The 16,355-nt window shown below is 45.0% G+C and overlaps 1 protein-coding gene across 4 annotated transcripts in view; it reads right to left on the bottom strand.

Annotated features, from left to right (window-relative positions):
- WHRN (whirlin) overlaps positions 1-16,355 on the bottom strand; it is a 99,123-nt gene that overhangs the window by 45,456 nt on the left and 37,312 nt on the right. The window lies entirely within an intron of this gene.

The raw sequence follows: 16,355 nt of genomic DNA, 5'->3' as shown, positions 1-16,355 counted from the left end.
GCCAGCCTGGTTTCATGTCCTGGCTCCATCTACCACTTCCTGGCTGTGTGACCATAGGCAAGTTACTTAACCTCTCTGAGCCTCCCTTTCTTGAAAGCCTGCAAACAAGGAATAAGAACAGACCGTGTTTCATAGGGTTAATGTAAGAGTTAATGAACTAATAAATACTAAGTGCCCAGAGCAGTGCCTGTACATAGTCAAAACTATGTTATTCAAGTATTAGGGTACCTCTTTAAGGGTCTGGCTTTATTTCGGTTTGCTGTTTACTCACCCCTCTCTCTCTCACTAGATCATCAGTATTTTGAGTATCTGCTACTCCAAGTGTGGTCCATGGACCCGCAGTATTGACATAACCATGAAGCTTGTTAGAAATGCAGGATTTCAGGCCCTATCTCAAACTTCCTGTGGCAGGCTGTATTTTCCAAAACTGGCCTCAGCAATATTCCAAGTCCCATAGGTTTCCTAGAACCTTGCCACTCTCCATCAGGAGGTAAGTCCCGATGAAGACAGCCCAGCTGAGTGATGCCAGATGTCTTCTGAGGTGGAGCCCTAAAATGAGTACAGCCTCCACCTGCCTTTATCCCAGGACCTGTGCCCCTGGAATCCCCTTCTAAGCCGCATGCTGAGAAGCAGCCCAAACTAGCCGTGTGGAAAGACTACATGGTTCCTGCAGATAACTGGGGCTGCCAGGCTACAGCCAAACCGCCAACAAGCCTCAGAAGATTCCAGTGCCCAGACTTCAGGTCTTCCAGTTGAGGCCCCAGACATCCTGGAGCAGAGACAAGCCATCCCTGCTGTGCCCTGTATACTTCCTGTAGCCCCAGCATGCAAGCAGAGCTCAGCAAGGCGGTTTCCTGTACCCCCAGCATGCAAGCACTGAGCTCAGCACGGTGGTTTCCTGTACCCCTCATGTGCAAGCACTGAGCATGGCAGCAGGAGAAGCCAGAGGGCAGCAGGTGGCCTTCCCAGTGCCCACCTCCTGACCACCCTGCTCCAAATGTGGGATTCGAAGGAAAGTCAGCAGCCAGCCCCTGCTGGCAGCCTGCTGAGGGCCTCGGCACCCGAATTCTCTAGCCTTTTCCTGTGATGAGGGCTAGTCACAGCTGAGCTCCTGCTCCACATGGGCCACCCTGTGGAAACTAAGAGATTCTCTTTTTGGACCAGCCAGCCTGGGAGCAATCACGGCCCTAGCAGGGGCTGCTTTAAGGGCCAGGCAAGAGGACTTAAGCAACTTGAACGTTGGTAATTCATTAAACAATCACTGAGGCCATTTCAGAGACCCAGTTAAGAGAGCATGACTCAGAACGTGGCAACAGTCAGGGGGCAGAGGTTACAATAGTCAAGCCGGTGCTGGATGTTTAAGGAAAGAAAGAAGCTTCCAGCTCCTTGGGAAAGATGCTTGGCATGAATGCCTATTCATCAGCTATCCAAGAGTTCAGGATGCCGCTGTGGACCAGTCTCACAGTGTAGAGGACTACACTCTCTGACAGCACTAGAGCCACCGTTTGGGGGATGTTTACCATGCAGCAGGCTCTGGGCTAAGGGCTTTACATGTGTTAGCTCTTTTCATCCTGACAGCAGAGTATCAAGGACACTGGTGGTAGCTTCTTATTATTGGAGAGCCTGGAATCAGTGGGAACCTGGGAAGCACTTCTCCTCCAGAGGCCACCTCCAATGTTCAGGACCCACGCGCCTTGCAGGGGGCCCACAAGCGAGAGGCAACCTCCACCCCCTCCAGCAATAGGCTCTGGAAGGGCAGCAAAGCCCAGTTATCTGAGCTGGACCTCAGCACTGAGGTGGATGCTGAAAAAGTTGGGGGTTCTTGAGGCCCAAAACAACAGGGGTCGGCAAGGAGGCTGCAAGATTCCTCCATCCCCCGATGCCTCGATTCCATGGGGGGCGAGGACTGGTGTGCTAAGGAAGGCACTAGAAGGATCAGCCTCTGGTTCATTCCATCCCGGAGGAGCCATGCAGGGCAGTCCTTCAACCAGAGGCAGGTCCCCTGGTGGAAACTGCCCCGACCTCATGTTGGGGAGAAGCAGGCTGAGCCATTGCTCAGCTCCTTCCTGGCCACCGTGACTTCTGGGCTCACCCATCCCTGGAAGCAGCAGGGCGCAGAGGTGAGGTGTGTGGCCTCAGATCTGCCTGCATTTGTATGGCTGCCTTACCACCAACCAAGACCATGCCCCGGGGTGAAATGCTTCATCTCAATATCTCAATAAAATGGGGGCGATGACAATGAGCCCTCCTCCTGGGACTGCGATGAGCACCAAGCAAGATGGTTTGGATGACATCCCTGGCACAAGGCTTGGCCTGCAGTGAGCAGTCAGCAGTCACGTTTGTGCTGTTGTTAGGCAGAGTTCAGGAATATCACCAGGGGTGAAACACAGAGGAAAAAAACCCAAAGAAAAAGTCTATTATTAGTCCTCCCTCACCTCCTGGGAACATAAACACAAACTGCCTGCAAAGAAAGGTCCCCGACCTATGTTCCTCCCCCAGTTTTCCCAAGAACCTCTTCTCAGGGGGATGACCCCTCTAATTCTATAAGAGCTGCTGTGGTTGGCTGGAGGAAAGGCATGAGGGGAGGGAAAAGGTGGGAAGGGGATTTCTATGGCTAAGCATCAAAGCTGCCTGGATTCCAATCCCAGCTCCTCTACCTGCTAGCTGTGTGACCTTGGGCACGTTTCTTAATCTCTCTGGGCCTCAGTTGCCCCATCTCTAAAATGGGGGTAAAACCAGTTCCTCCCTCACAGGGTTACTGGAAGGATTAAATGACTCACAGCAAGCACAGCATTCACTAAGCACCAGGGAGTCCCCCGCCCCAAATGCTGGCAATTACTATTAACTATTACTGCAAGCTAGAAATTACTAGAAGACCCCCCCTGCCCTAACTTACTTATTTCTATTATTATTGATCCCTATTATTATTACTCTCACTGCTGTACCCCCTTCTGCTGTTTTCAGCACGTTTTCACTTAAAAGCATTCTGAATAGCCAGAAGAATCCACAGGTTTCAAATCCGAAAGCAGAGTGTGCGGAAACATCGGGCAGGTATCACCAATGTACTGATGGCAGAGAAACAGGGAAGGAGCCGGAGCACTAACTGCCTGGCTGCCAAGGGCCATTTTTTCCGCCACACAAAGTCAGGGTTAAAGGGCCTCGTGGCCAACAGGGAAGGTCTGGAGCCGATCTGCCAGGATTCCCATCCCAGCTCCACCACGTCCTTGCTGTGTGACCCTGAGCCAAGTGACAACCCCTCTGAGCTTCCCATTTGCTCATTTTTTGATGAAGGAGGGTATGGCGTGTACCTTGGAGACTGCTTAGGGAGTTGTTAAGGCTTAAAAAGCACTTAGCCCTGTGCCCAGTACAGAGTAAGCATGAGTGGGTGTTGACTGTTGCCACTTCTCTCCCAACACATCACCTGGGGACACCGGGAGTCTTCAACGCCTTCTGTCTCCCACTCCCACTCACCCCATTAAACCCGATTTCCTTGCAGAGCACGTGGCAGACGCAACTCCGGGTGCTGGGGTGTACACACCTCCCTGTATCCCACGGATCACCAGCACCTGGTGCCTACCCAAATGCCTGCAGGGTTCCAACAGCAAGGAAGATCCGTGGGGTCCTGGGTACCCGGGAGGGCCACGGCCACCACCCCACCTCACCCCCACCACCCTGCACACAACACTCTCCAAGCCCCGCCCAAGGAAGACGAGAAAACAGGCAAGCTCAGGAGACGTCTTGGAGTTTCTCCTTCCTGCGTTTTCTTCTCTCTGACAGCAGAAGGGAGAACACTGTGGATATTAAATCAAAACAGTAAAAAATGATAATGATGAGACCAATAAATGCAGCTTCACTATGCTCCTTTTGAGGAGGCTCATCTCAACACTCAGAAGGGACAACTTAGTCACAATCAGAGTTATAAATCAGAGACGTCAGGTTTAGAAATGAGGGAAGTGATTTTCTAAAAAGCTGACGGTTGGGCCATAAAAGGAACAGAATAGGTTGGGCCATAAAAGGAACAGAATAAACTAGAAGTGTCCCTAAGTCACTGCATGTAAAACAGGCCAGATGGAGAGAGTTCTGGAAGGACGCGCCAGCCGCTAATGTCTTCACATCCCGCAGCCGGGCAGGGGCAGATGAGGAAGGCTTCACTGCAAGCACGGGCCAGTGCCCTGTTTGATTTTTCCACCATTAGCAAGGATCATTTTTGCAATCAGTATAAAAAAAAGTTTTTTTTCCCCCCCGACATGTATTACTGACAATGTTAACCTTGAACACTTGGCTAAGGTAGTGTCTGCCGGGATGTGCCACTGTACATTCATTATCCTTCCCCTTACAATTACAAAATATATTGAGGGTGATTCTCTGAAACTCTGTAATAAATTCCGTTTCTGCTTAAGCATTTGCCCACTTTTTAGCATCCACTGGTGTGTCTTGCCTGCAGCAATTATTCCTGTATTATAACATTCTAATGCTGATTTCTACTTCCCATTTCTTTCACATTTATTAACGAGAATGTTTCCTTAAGGAAGAGTTGTTTCTTCTCTCTCATTTGTTTACTTATTCAGTTATTTATATGCAACAACATAAACTGATGGGTATCTTTTTATTCTCTGGGTTACAATCTAATCCTATCATTATTTACTTTGTTGCTTCAGTTGTTCCAGCTTTGGCCATGGGGAGTGCTTTCAGGTTGGCTTTCTGTGCTTTAAAAAAAAAAAAATTTTTTTTTTAAGTCCTTCTTTATTTTCCCCACTGCAAGATGTCCCAGGCTCATCTTGTACTCTTCCTGCTCCAGCCCTGGAATCAACCACTTCCACAGGGTGTCCTAGTTCCCTTTATTTGGAGAATGGTATCTAGAAACTAAAATCTGGATGCTAAATGTACCCATTTTTATTGGGGTGTCCCTGCCTCTAGTCTATCTTAGGGAAATGCAGCTATATATACTAACTCATGCTTACATACACATCTATATTTCTGTATCTACCTATCCACCCATCTATTTATAATACTTTAAAAAGAGTCTATATTGATACATCTGACTCTCACCCAGCACAGCAGAGTTCATTCATCTTCCCCCTTGCCTTATTTGTAATTTTTTCTAACAATGAGAAACCTGGCTCTCATTATCTAAAATACGGTTACTTATTTTTTCAACCCTAGTATATAAATGAGGTAGCTTTAGAATCCTAAACCCATGCCCCTGTGAGAAACAATGTATACAGTTCTTTTTGTCTTTTGCCTTACAGTATGCAGTCAAAACAATGGTTTTCCTAGCTCCTTAGACCAGCTCCCTTCTTCCCCATGCCCCTGTGCACAATCAGCGTGGTTGTGCGATTTGTACTCACTTGTCTCAGTCTGCATTCCATCTTGGTTGATTTTTTAAATGTACGTGCAGTAAAATTCACTGGGTGGCATACAGTTCTCCATGGGTTTTGACAAAAGTATAGAGTCCTATGTCCACCACTTCAGGTCCATACAAAACAGGTCCTGTCACCCCCAAAATTCTCCCAAACCATCTTTTTATAGAATATCACGCTCCCCGGTCCCCTTTCCCCTGGCCACCACTGATCTGTTTTCCTCCCTATAGTTTTGCTTTTTCCAGAGTGTCATATAAATGAAATTACATACTATGTAGCCTTTCAGAACCAGCTTTTCTACTTGGCAAAATGCATTTAAAATAACAGATCATTCTTTCAGCTCACTGAGTGGTATAAACCACTCTATGGGTAGCCCAGTTTATCCATTCATCAGTCATCTGGGTTATTTCCAGCTTGGATGATTATGAATAAATCTGCTATAAACATCTGCACACAGGTTTGAGTGTGAACACAGGTTTTCATTTCTTTTGGTAGACCCTGGAGTGGGTTCGCTGAGTCACATTATAGGTTTATGTTGAACTTTATAAGAAACTGTCAAGCTGTTACACAAAGTCGCTGTACCATTTTGCATTCCCACCAGAAACGTATGTTCGTTGTTCCATAGCCTTGCCAGCATTTGGTCTTGCCAGTTTTCATCTGTTTGTTTTTAATTTTAGACATTCTGAAAGGTGTGTATGTGGTGGTTTCTTGTCATAGCAGTAATTTGCATTTCCCTAATGATGAATGATTTTGAGCACTTTTCCACAGGCTTATTTGCCATCCATATATCTTCTTTGATGAAGTGTCTATTCAGATCTTTTGCCCCATTTTGAAAGTTCTTTATATAGTGTTGGTACAAGTTCCTTGTCAGAAATGTGACTTGAAAATATCTTTTCCCCATAGGTGGCTTGTCTTGTGCAGAGCAAAAGTTCTCAATTTTAATAAAGCCCAATTTGTCAATATTTTTATTTTATGAACTATACTTCTTGTATCATATCTAAAAATTCTTTGCCTAACCAAGGCCATACAAATTTTCTACTATGTAGTCCTCTCAATGTATTAGAGTTTACATTTCACATTTAGTCTATTACCCATTTTGAATTAATTTTGGATAAGATATGAGGTTTAGGTTAAAGTTCATTTGTTTGCAGCGAGATGTCCAATTGTTCCAGCACTATTTGCTGAAACAACCATCCTCTCTCTATTGAATTGCCTTTGCACTTGTCCAAAAATTACATGTTATGAGTTTATTTCTGGATTCTCTATTCTGTTCCATTGATCTGTGCGTCTATCCTTTTCCTAATACCAAAGTATTTGATTACTGTAGCTTTATAATGTTTTAAATAAGATAGTGTGAGTCCTCCAACTGTGTTCTTCTGTTTCAGAACTGTTTTGGCTCCTGTAATTCCTTTGCCTTTCCATAACAAATTTAGAATCAGCTTGTAAATATCTACAGAAAAAAGCCTGCTGGGATTTTGATTGCGATTTCATTGACTCTAGATCAAACTGGGAAGACCTGACATTTTCACAATATTGAGTCTTTCTATCTGTTAACATGACATGTCTTTCCATTTATTTAGGTCTTTTTTGTTTTGAAGTTTTTGGCAAACAGATCCTGCACACATTTTGTTAGATATTTATGCCTAAGTATTTTGGGTACTATTTTAAACTGTATCATTTCCATTAATTTTGAATTTCAATTTTTCATTACTAGCATATAGAAATACAATGGAGTTTTGTATGTTGATTGCATCTTTCCACCTTGCAAAACTCATTTATTAGTTCTAGGAGCTTTTTAAGTAGATTCTTTCTATGTAGAGTCATGTTGTCTACAAATAGAGAAGTTTTGTTTCTTCATTTCTGATCTGTTATGTCTTTTATTTCTTTTTCTTCATTTATTGCACTGACTACAACTTCTAGTACGATAACGGACAAGAGTGGTGAGAGAGAACATTTTTGCCTTACTGCAGTCTCATATGAAAGCATTCAGTCTTTCACCAGTAAGTATGAGGTTATCTATAGCCATTTTGTAAATGCCCTTTATCAGACTAAGGAAGTTCCCTTCAATTCCTAGTTTGCGGAGAGTTTTATTGTGAATGGATGTTGAATTTTGTCAAATGCATTTTCTGATCATATATTTTTTTTCTTTAGTCTGATAATTACGATTTTCAAATGCTGAACCAGCCTTGCATTCCTTGAATAAAAATCTACTTGGTCATGACATATTACCCATTTTATAGATTGCTGGACTTGATTCATTAATATTTTGTTAATATTTTTGCAACTATGAACATGAAGGGTAGTGGTCTGTACTTTTCTTTTCTTGACATGTCTTAGTCTGGTCTTGATATTAGGTGTTCCAGTTTGCTAATGCTGCCATTATGCAAAACACCAGAAATGGACTGACTTTTATAAAGGGGGTTTATCTGGTTACAAAGTTACAGTCCCAAGGCCATAAAGTCTCCAAGGTAAGGCATCAACAATTGGGTATGTTCACTGAAGAATGGTCATTGGCATCTGGAAAACCTCTGTTAGCTTGGAAGGCATATGGCTGTCGTCTGCTTGCTCCCAGGTGGCATTTCAGAATGGTGTTCTCCAAAATGTTGCTCTTGGGGCCTTTTGTCCTCTCTTAGTGCAGTTGCTCTGAAGTCCTTCTGTTTGTGAGCCCCTTTATAAGATTCCAGTGAACTAATCAAGGCCCACACTGAATGGGCGGGGCCACACCTCCACGGAAATTATCTAATCAGAGTTATCACCCACAGTTGGGTGGGTCACATCTCCATGGAAACGACTTAGTCCAATGATTCCAATTTAACACTAATATGCCTGCCCCCACAAGACTGCATCAAAGAATATGGCTTTTTCTGGGGGACATAATATATACAAACTGGCACACTAGGTAATGCTGGCCTCATAAAATTAGTTGGGAAATGTTCCTTTCTCTTCTGTTTTCAGGAAGAGATTGTGCAGTATTTCTTCCTTAATTGTCTGGTAGAATTCATTAGTGAAATTATCTGGACTGAGTTTTCTTTTTTGGATGGTTTTCTCACTACAAATTCAATTTCTTTAATATATACTCCAGCCTTTCCAGCTATCTATTTTTATTGAGCGTTAGTCATAAGTGCATTTCAAAAAAAAATTGGTCCGTTTTGTCTCAGTTGTAGGATTTATAGGCATAGAGCTATTTGTAGTAGTCTTTTATTACCCAATATATTTTTAACTGTCAGGAATTATACAAATATTGACATTATTTTTGTCATCTTCACTAGGGCTGCTGTAAAATTAGCCACAATCACAGATAAAAATACTCTTAAAGGATCTTTATTAAACAAATATTATATAGTAACCCAATCCCTCCCCACACCAAAAACTAAGCAGAAAGCAGCCTTGAAGAGTAAGTCAGGCTTGTTCTCCTCTCCCAGCAGGACCATTTGGGGGAAGTATGGAGACTGGTCAGCAGGGAAGGTCAAACTGCCTGACAGCGAAGGGGTTCTGTGCTGGGGGCCCACTTCTCTGGATCCTCAGCCAGTTCCTTCCCCTCTCTCTGGCTCTCAGTCTCCCCATCTGTAAGATGGGAAGGCTGGAGGCTGGGATCACTAAAAGCCCTTTCAGTCCAAGCTTCTGTGAGCACAGGCCGACTCCTGCCAGCTGCTCTCCATCAGGCAGGAGCCATGGAGCGCCTCTGTTAACAGGGCACCTATGATGGGCAGACCTACTGTGGGTCAGGGCTGCTACTCAGCCTCCCCCAGCACCAGGGCAGGGGCTCTGGGGAAAAGGCTCTGGTTGCTCAGCTCAAATTACAAGCAAGTCTAAAAACCACCAACACTTCTTATTACCAGGATTCATTGGTTCAACAAAAACCATGAGCTCTGTGCTTTGTGCAGGCTGGGAAGCCAATGAGACAGTGGTCAAGATTGGAGCATTGGGGTCAAAAAGATCCAAGTTGGGTCCTGCCATGGCCACGGTCACTCTTTCATTCCAGAAATATCTCCTGAGTACCTCTTGTGTGCCAGGGTCTGTCTTGGGCACAGGGATGCGGGGAGGAAGAACATTCAATTTCTGCCCTGTGCAGCCATGAGCTGGGAGAAGAGATGGTCACTAAAGAAATACACTGAATTTACGGATGGGACTAAGGGACCCTACCTCCCAGGGCTGTGGAATGAGTTTAGAGAAATGATACATGGTAGATCGCCTGCTACTTGTGGGTGCTGCTGGGAGGCCCAGCCTAGGGTGCCTGAGTATGGAGAACAGACCCTTGAAAAGGTTCATCCACTGAGGGGTCCCACCCAAGCCTGGCTGGCTACATCAATGGTCAACACACCATCCCAGCACCCTTGACAGATCTACAAAGCAGCAGTTGGCCCCTAAGGGCCCCATTCTGCACCAGAAACCCCATGGGCCTGTCCATAGCCGTAAGCAGCACAGCGGTGACCCCACAAACAGGACAGTCACAGGAACAGGGACCAGCTCCACGGAATCTCAGCCAGGACAGCAGCCTGGCTCCCAACTCTGGACAAGCTCAGGAGTAGAGAGGCCATTGGGCCCAACGGATTCCAGGACAACCACACTGGGCTCCAGAAACTTGGTGATTTCTAAGAAGACTAAATGTTCATGTTTCCTCTCTCTGCATTCTTTTCCTATCTACTCAAGTTAGGGAACTAGGGAGGTGGGAGACAAAGCACATGAGCCTTGGACATTGAAAGGCTAAGGGCTAGATCCCTGTGTGATCCTGGGCAAGTTATGGCCCTTCTCTGAGCCTCAGTTCTCATCTACTAAACGGCGCTATTAATGCCACCATAGGCTACTGGGAAGATGAAAAATATCCAAAGTGTTTAGCACAGTGCCTGATTCAGACTAACCAGTCAATAAATGGCAACTGCTTTCATTATTATTTTTAAATGCCAGTCAATCTCAGCTATCCTTGAAGGAATAAAATTATGATCCATTCTTTGAAGCTGGCAGGCAGGTGCAAAGGAATAAGATAACCCAAGAGATAAAGTCTGAAGACCGAGTCAGCTCCTCATATGGAGAGTGGGAAGCTCCCCAGACTCCCTGGGCCACCCCCAGGGTAAATGCCAGGAACCTGCCTGACCTTTCAAGTGCTTCTCCTTCTAGAACAGTGTTCTTCTGCCCCCTTCCCTGAACTCAAACGGGGCCCTCAGGAGCTAAGTGGGCTGAGCAACTGGAGGCCAGGCGGAAACGGCGTTTTCACCCCAGGAAAGCTCAGCTCGGCAGCAAGGAACCCTATTTACAAATAAAGCCTGTTCTTAGCTCCGCTACCCACACAGCTCAGCCCCTTTATTCCATTTCAATATGCCTAATTCCATTGAAAGTGCATTGGCAATAAACTGGATTCATCAGTCCTGGATACCCGGCTGAGTGCAGGCAGGTGTTAGCATATCCGAGGGGCCATGGAAGAGGAAGGAAAAACAGTGGCAGCGAATATCAAGTGCTTTACAGTGCGGTGGGGACTGAAGAGGAAAAGGACTTTATTGAAGGCAGGCATTTTATGAGCAAATAAACCCTTTGCTTGCATCTGAGCGGTAAACTAAAGGGACTGGAATACTTCTCTGGAATGTTTTTCCTTTGCCTACTTCAAAATGGAAATCGTTCATTGTTGCTATTCTCATAATTATAAAAGTCATAACTGCTACATTCAGACACTGCATAAAGGTTTAAAGAACAAAGTGAAAATCATCCATAATCTCACCACCTCCAGATAACCACTGCTGACATTTAGGTACGTGTCTGTTAGATTTTTATCGATGCATATTTTTACATACATATACAATACAAATGAGATCCTGTTAGATATGAGGTTTTGCAGCCTGTATTTCCCACTTAATAATATACCAGCGACGTCCTTCCACATTAATAACTGCAGACCTTTATCATCATTTTTTTTCACGGCTGCAAAGAATTGGATGAATTACCAGCATCATCAGGTGCCTTCCCTCCTCCCAGCCTTCTGCATCCAGCCCACCGGCCTTCCTTTGGCTCCTGGAACACTTCTTTCCATCTCAGGCCCATGCCATTTGCCATTCTTTCTGCCTGAAATTCTCACTTCCTTCTTCACACAATTATTTTCTCTTCTTTTAAATCAACTGCAGTGTTTCTTCCTCCAGGAAGACTTCCTGGATATCCACAACCAGGTCTCGTCTCCCCTGTTATACACTCACCTGGTTCCAGGTGCTTCTTCATCTTGACATTTATCACAATTGCAATTAAATAAACATTTGTGTGATTTTTATTTCCTTGTCTTGCCACTGCATTATAAGCTCCAGGAGGTTATAGACTGTATCTGTCTTGCTCAGCTCTGAAGCCACAGGGCAAGGACAGTGTCTGGCTCGTAGGAGTCCTCGGTATGTACCACCTGGTTAAAAGGAAGCAAGGGAAGGAGGCTTAGCCATAGACACCCACTGTCTGCATGTGATGCTCACTTCCTTCCTTTCACACACAGGAGGGACTCGCCATACAGGAACCTGTAGATGACAGAGAATGGAGTACATCCCTGGTGTCAGGGCACCTGCTGGCCCTCTCAGGCCAGGAAAATGTGCAAATCAAGGAGCAAGCCTCGGCTCACTGAGTGTCTTCCACTGTAAAATGGGGACAATACCACCTATTTGCTGGCCTTGCCGGACATCACTGGGGGGTGAGGGTTATAACCTAGTGGTTAAAGCCATGGACTCTATCCACCAGAGGATAGGAATAGTCCTTCCTTATAAGATAGATAAGATAATGAATGTGAAGCACTCATAGTACCTGACAGAGTGCTTGCTCAATATATGGATAACGTGATAATAAAAGCTACCCCCGGTCAGAAATCAGAGAGAGAGAGAGAGAGAGATGCTGTCAGGTCAGGTCAGGACTTAGCAAGCCATCTATCTCTCTGTCTTACTCCCTTTCTCTCCCCCTTTCTTTCAACATGGATTTAATCAAAGTGTACACAACACTACCAAAATGCAGAGCTGCCCATGCATTCACTGTCACTGAGGGCAGTGCCTATAGCATCACAAAATGTCCTCTCTAAATTGCGCTCAACCCAGCCTCTCAAGCACAGTTAGACCATATTCATGGACCTGATTCCCTCATTGTGTTGGCTTCCAGGAAGCTCAGAGCCAAACCTGTAGCCCGCCTGTAGCTGGTCTTGCAGCACAACACAGCAGGTGTCCTGGGGAAAAAAATCTCACCCTCTGATCCGGTTTGCTAATGCTGCCATTTTGCAAAACACCAGAAATGGATTGGCTTTTATAAAGAGGGTTTATTTGGTTACAAAGTTATAGTCTTAAGGTATAAAGTGTCCAAGGTAAGGCATCAATGCAAGTACATCTTCACTGAAGAAAACCAATGGCATCCAGAAAACCTCTGTTAGCTCAGAAGGCATGTGGCTGGCATCTGCTTGCTCCCGGGTTGCGTTTCAAAATGGCGTTCTCCAAATTGTCACCGTCAGCTTTCAACAGCCATCTTCAAAATGTCTCTCTAAGCTGCAGCCGATGTTAGGGGTCCACAACTCCAAGTATCTCTGAGCTAAGCCAGCTAGCATCTGGGTCTGTGCCAGCGTTTTTAAAGGACTCCAGTGATTAAATCAAGACCCACAATGAATGGGCGGAGCCACACCTCCATGGAAATAATTCAATCAGAGTTATCACCTATCGTTTGGTGTGTCACATCTCCATGGAAACAACTTAATCCAAAGATTCCAACCAAATCAACACTGATACATCTGCCCACACAAGATTGCATCAAAGATCATGGCGTTTTGGGGGACATAATACATTCAAACTAGCACACCCTCACTTCATCTCTTTTCTCTGTGATCCTTTCCCCCAATTTCCTCACTCATTCGTTTTAAAAAAAATCTTTACTCAGTGTTTACAAATTGCCTTCAATCTTTTTTGAAATTGTTTGATGAAATAATTGGAATTAAAATTGCACACAGAATAGAAATTGCAAAAGAATGAATGTGGAACCCTGGCTCTCACTATTTAGAAAAATTAATTCAAAATGGATCAACAACCCAAATATAAGAGTTAATACTATAAAATGCTTACAAGAAAACATCAGGAAATATCTTCAGGACCTAGTAATCAACAGATTTTTAGATTTTACACCAAAAGCAGAAGTAATACAAGACAAAATAGATAAAATGAACTTTTGTGCATCAAAAGACAGAATAAACAAAGTGAAAAGGCAACGTACAGAATCAGAGAAAATATTTGGAAACCATTTAACTGTTGAGAGTTTCACATCCAGAATATATAAAGAACTCTTACAACTCAACAACAAAAAGATAAACAACCCAATTAAAAAATTGGCCAAGGATTTGAATATACCTTTCTCCAAAGAAAATGTCCAAATGGCCCATAAGCATATGAAAAGATGCTCAACATCATTAGCCATTAGAGAAATGCAAATTAAAACTACAATGAGATACCACTTCACACCCACCAGGATGGCTATTAAAAAAAAACAACCAGAAAATAACCAGTGTTGGTGAGGATGTGGAGAAACAGGAACTCTTGTACATTGTTGGTGGAAATGTAAAATGGGACAGCTTCTGTAGGAAACAGTTTGTGGTTCCTCAAAAAGTTAAACATAGGATTGTCACATGACCCTGCAAATCCACTCTTAGGTATATATCCAAAAGAACTGAAAACAGAGACCCAGACAGATACTGAACCCTGACATTCACAGCAGCACTGCTCACAAGAGCCAAAAGGTGGATGCAACCCCAGTCCATCAGCAGATGACGAGATACACCGCAGGTGGAATATCCACACAATGGAACATTATTCAGCCTTAAAAAGAAATGAAGTTCTGGCACAGGCTGCTACAACATAGATGAAGTCATCATGTTGAGTGAAATAAGCCAGACACAAAAGGACAAATATGGTATGATTTCTCTTATATGCATATATATGCATATATATATATATATATGTGTGTGTATATATATATACACACACACACACACACACACACACACACACACACATACACATATGAAGATGCATATATATATAAGCAGAGCAAATGCAACGTGGTATGCTGGATTGGATTCTATAATAGAAAAAGGAGAGCAGACTGGTGAAATAGGAACAAAGACTAGTTTATTTAACAGAGACCTTCGTCTTGAGAAAGGCACCAGGGTTAAGTGAGATGCCAACATTAGGGGAAGCTCAGTGAAGGGTAAAGAGGAACTCTCTGCCATCTTCACAACTTTTTAGTAAATCCAAAATTATTCCAAAATAACAAATTCATTAAACAAATACTGCATTTAGAACACAGTGTGGTTATTTCCTCTTGGAGTCCCAACCCAGGCTATCTTCTCTACCTGCTGCAAGCATAGCAAGCACCCACACCCAGGGCATTGCAGAACCCACGAGGCCCGACCAACGCTAGAGGAGCATCTACTATAAGCCAGGCTGGTTCTAGAACCAGATTCCTGATTCCTGGATGGGAATCCCAGCTTGGCCTCTGCCAGCTGTGCTACCCGAAGTCTCAGATACCGCACCTGTAAAATGGTGCTAACAAAGAACCCGCCTTCCCAGGGATACTGTGAGGTTTAAACGACTTAATGATGCAAAGCACATGGAAGAGCGCCTGGGAAAGAGTATACACTCAATGAGTGTTAACCCTTGTTATGGTTGTTATTATTAGATCCTCAATATATCTTTCCAACAATCCTGAGAAGGGGATGATGGTGTCATCATCATCATCATCATCATCACCACATTATCCCATCACCATATGGAAAGAGGGATGCTCAGACAGGTGAAGGGACTTCCCATGACCACACAGTTTATTAAAGAAAAAGCAGCAAGGCTGGGATTTGAACCCAATCTCCCTGACTCCAAATCCAGAGCTCTTCCCACTCTGCCATATTTCCTACAGTAGTTCCTGCTGCCCTCTGTCCCTCTCCTCCTCCAGCCCGTCCAGCATGATGCTGCTCTGCGGTGTCATGAACACTGCTCTCTGATCCACCCTGATGTCTGCAGAGAGAATCAAGTCCCCCTCACCAGCAGGGCACTCAAGACTCTTGGTTACAAGGACACCATCTCATCTCGTGCTCTGTCTCCCCACCCAGAGGTAAGATCCACTCACCCATCATTGAACACGGGGGGCTCCTTCAACCGACGCTCTGTTTCCTCCCCAGCCCCTTTACCGATGGTCTGCTCTCATCTCCTAAGGCCTGGCTCAAACGCCACCTGTGCCCACGGTCACCACTCCACAGCATTGCTGCCTCAGCATCTCTGGCAGTGGGATTTAGCCCCAAACAAATGTTCCATTTGCTTGGAAGATCCGTGCCCTGCATCTACTGCTCCTGGTGGGCAGCCCCTCTGCTTTATTCACTGTTACCTCCCCGGCAGGGTGGTCCAGTGTAACAGTTAACACCAAAGGCTTTGGAATCGAGATTGCCTGAGTTCAAATCCTGCTCTACAACCCACTGGCTGTGTGACCTTGGGAAAGTCGGTGTAACCTCTCCATGCCTCAGTTTCCCCAACTGGAAAATGCAGATAATAACAATCTACCCCACTGGGTAGCATGAGGACGCTGAAGTGATTTACAACTGCCGAGGCACACAGCCCTCTTCCAAATGTGAGCCAATAATATTATTTCAACAGTTGCCAGTTGCCCTGGATTGAATGCCAGCCCTGAAGCTGCCCAGGGCAACCCCAACCCAGCTCATGGTTTTCTCTCCTCTCCCCTTTCTAAGCCCTGAAGCCAGGGCACTCACAGGCTATCAGCAGTGTTTGCAAAACAGCAGCCACGAGGTGACTCTCCTCTCCCCTTTCTAAGCCCTGAAGCCAGGGCACTCACAGGCTATCAGCAGTGTTTGCAAAACAGCAGCCACAAGGTGCTCAGGCTGGCCCAAGCACCACGTGGGAGGCTGCCCTGCTCTGAGGTAGCTGCAAGAGCAGAAGTGGGGGTTAGGAGGTAAGGGTGGAGGGACAAGCTCCTGATGCCCGCTCTGAGCTGTGAATTAGGGCCCTG

This window comes from Choloepus didactylus, chromosome 10 (genome assembly GCF_015220235.1).
Source record: "Choloepus didactylus isolate mChoDid1 chromosome 10, mChoDid1.pri, whole genome shotgun sequence".
In the NCBI taxonomy this organism is placed as follows: Eukaryota; Metazoa; Chordata; class Mammalia; order Pilosa; family Megalonychidae; genus Choloepus; species Choloepus didactylus.
Note: the sequence above shows the minus strand (reverse complement) of the source record. Positions and strands in the feature narration are given on the sequence as shown.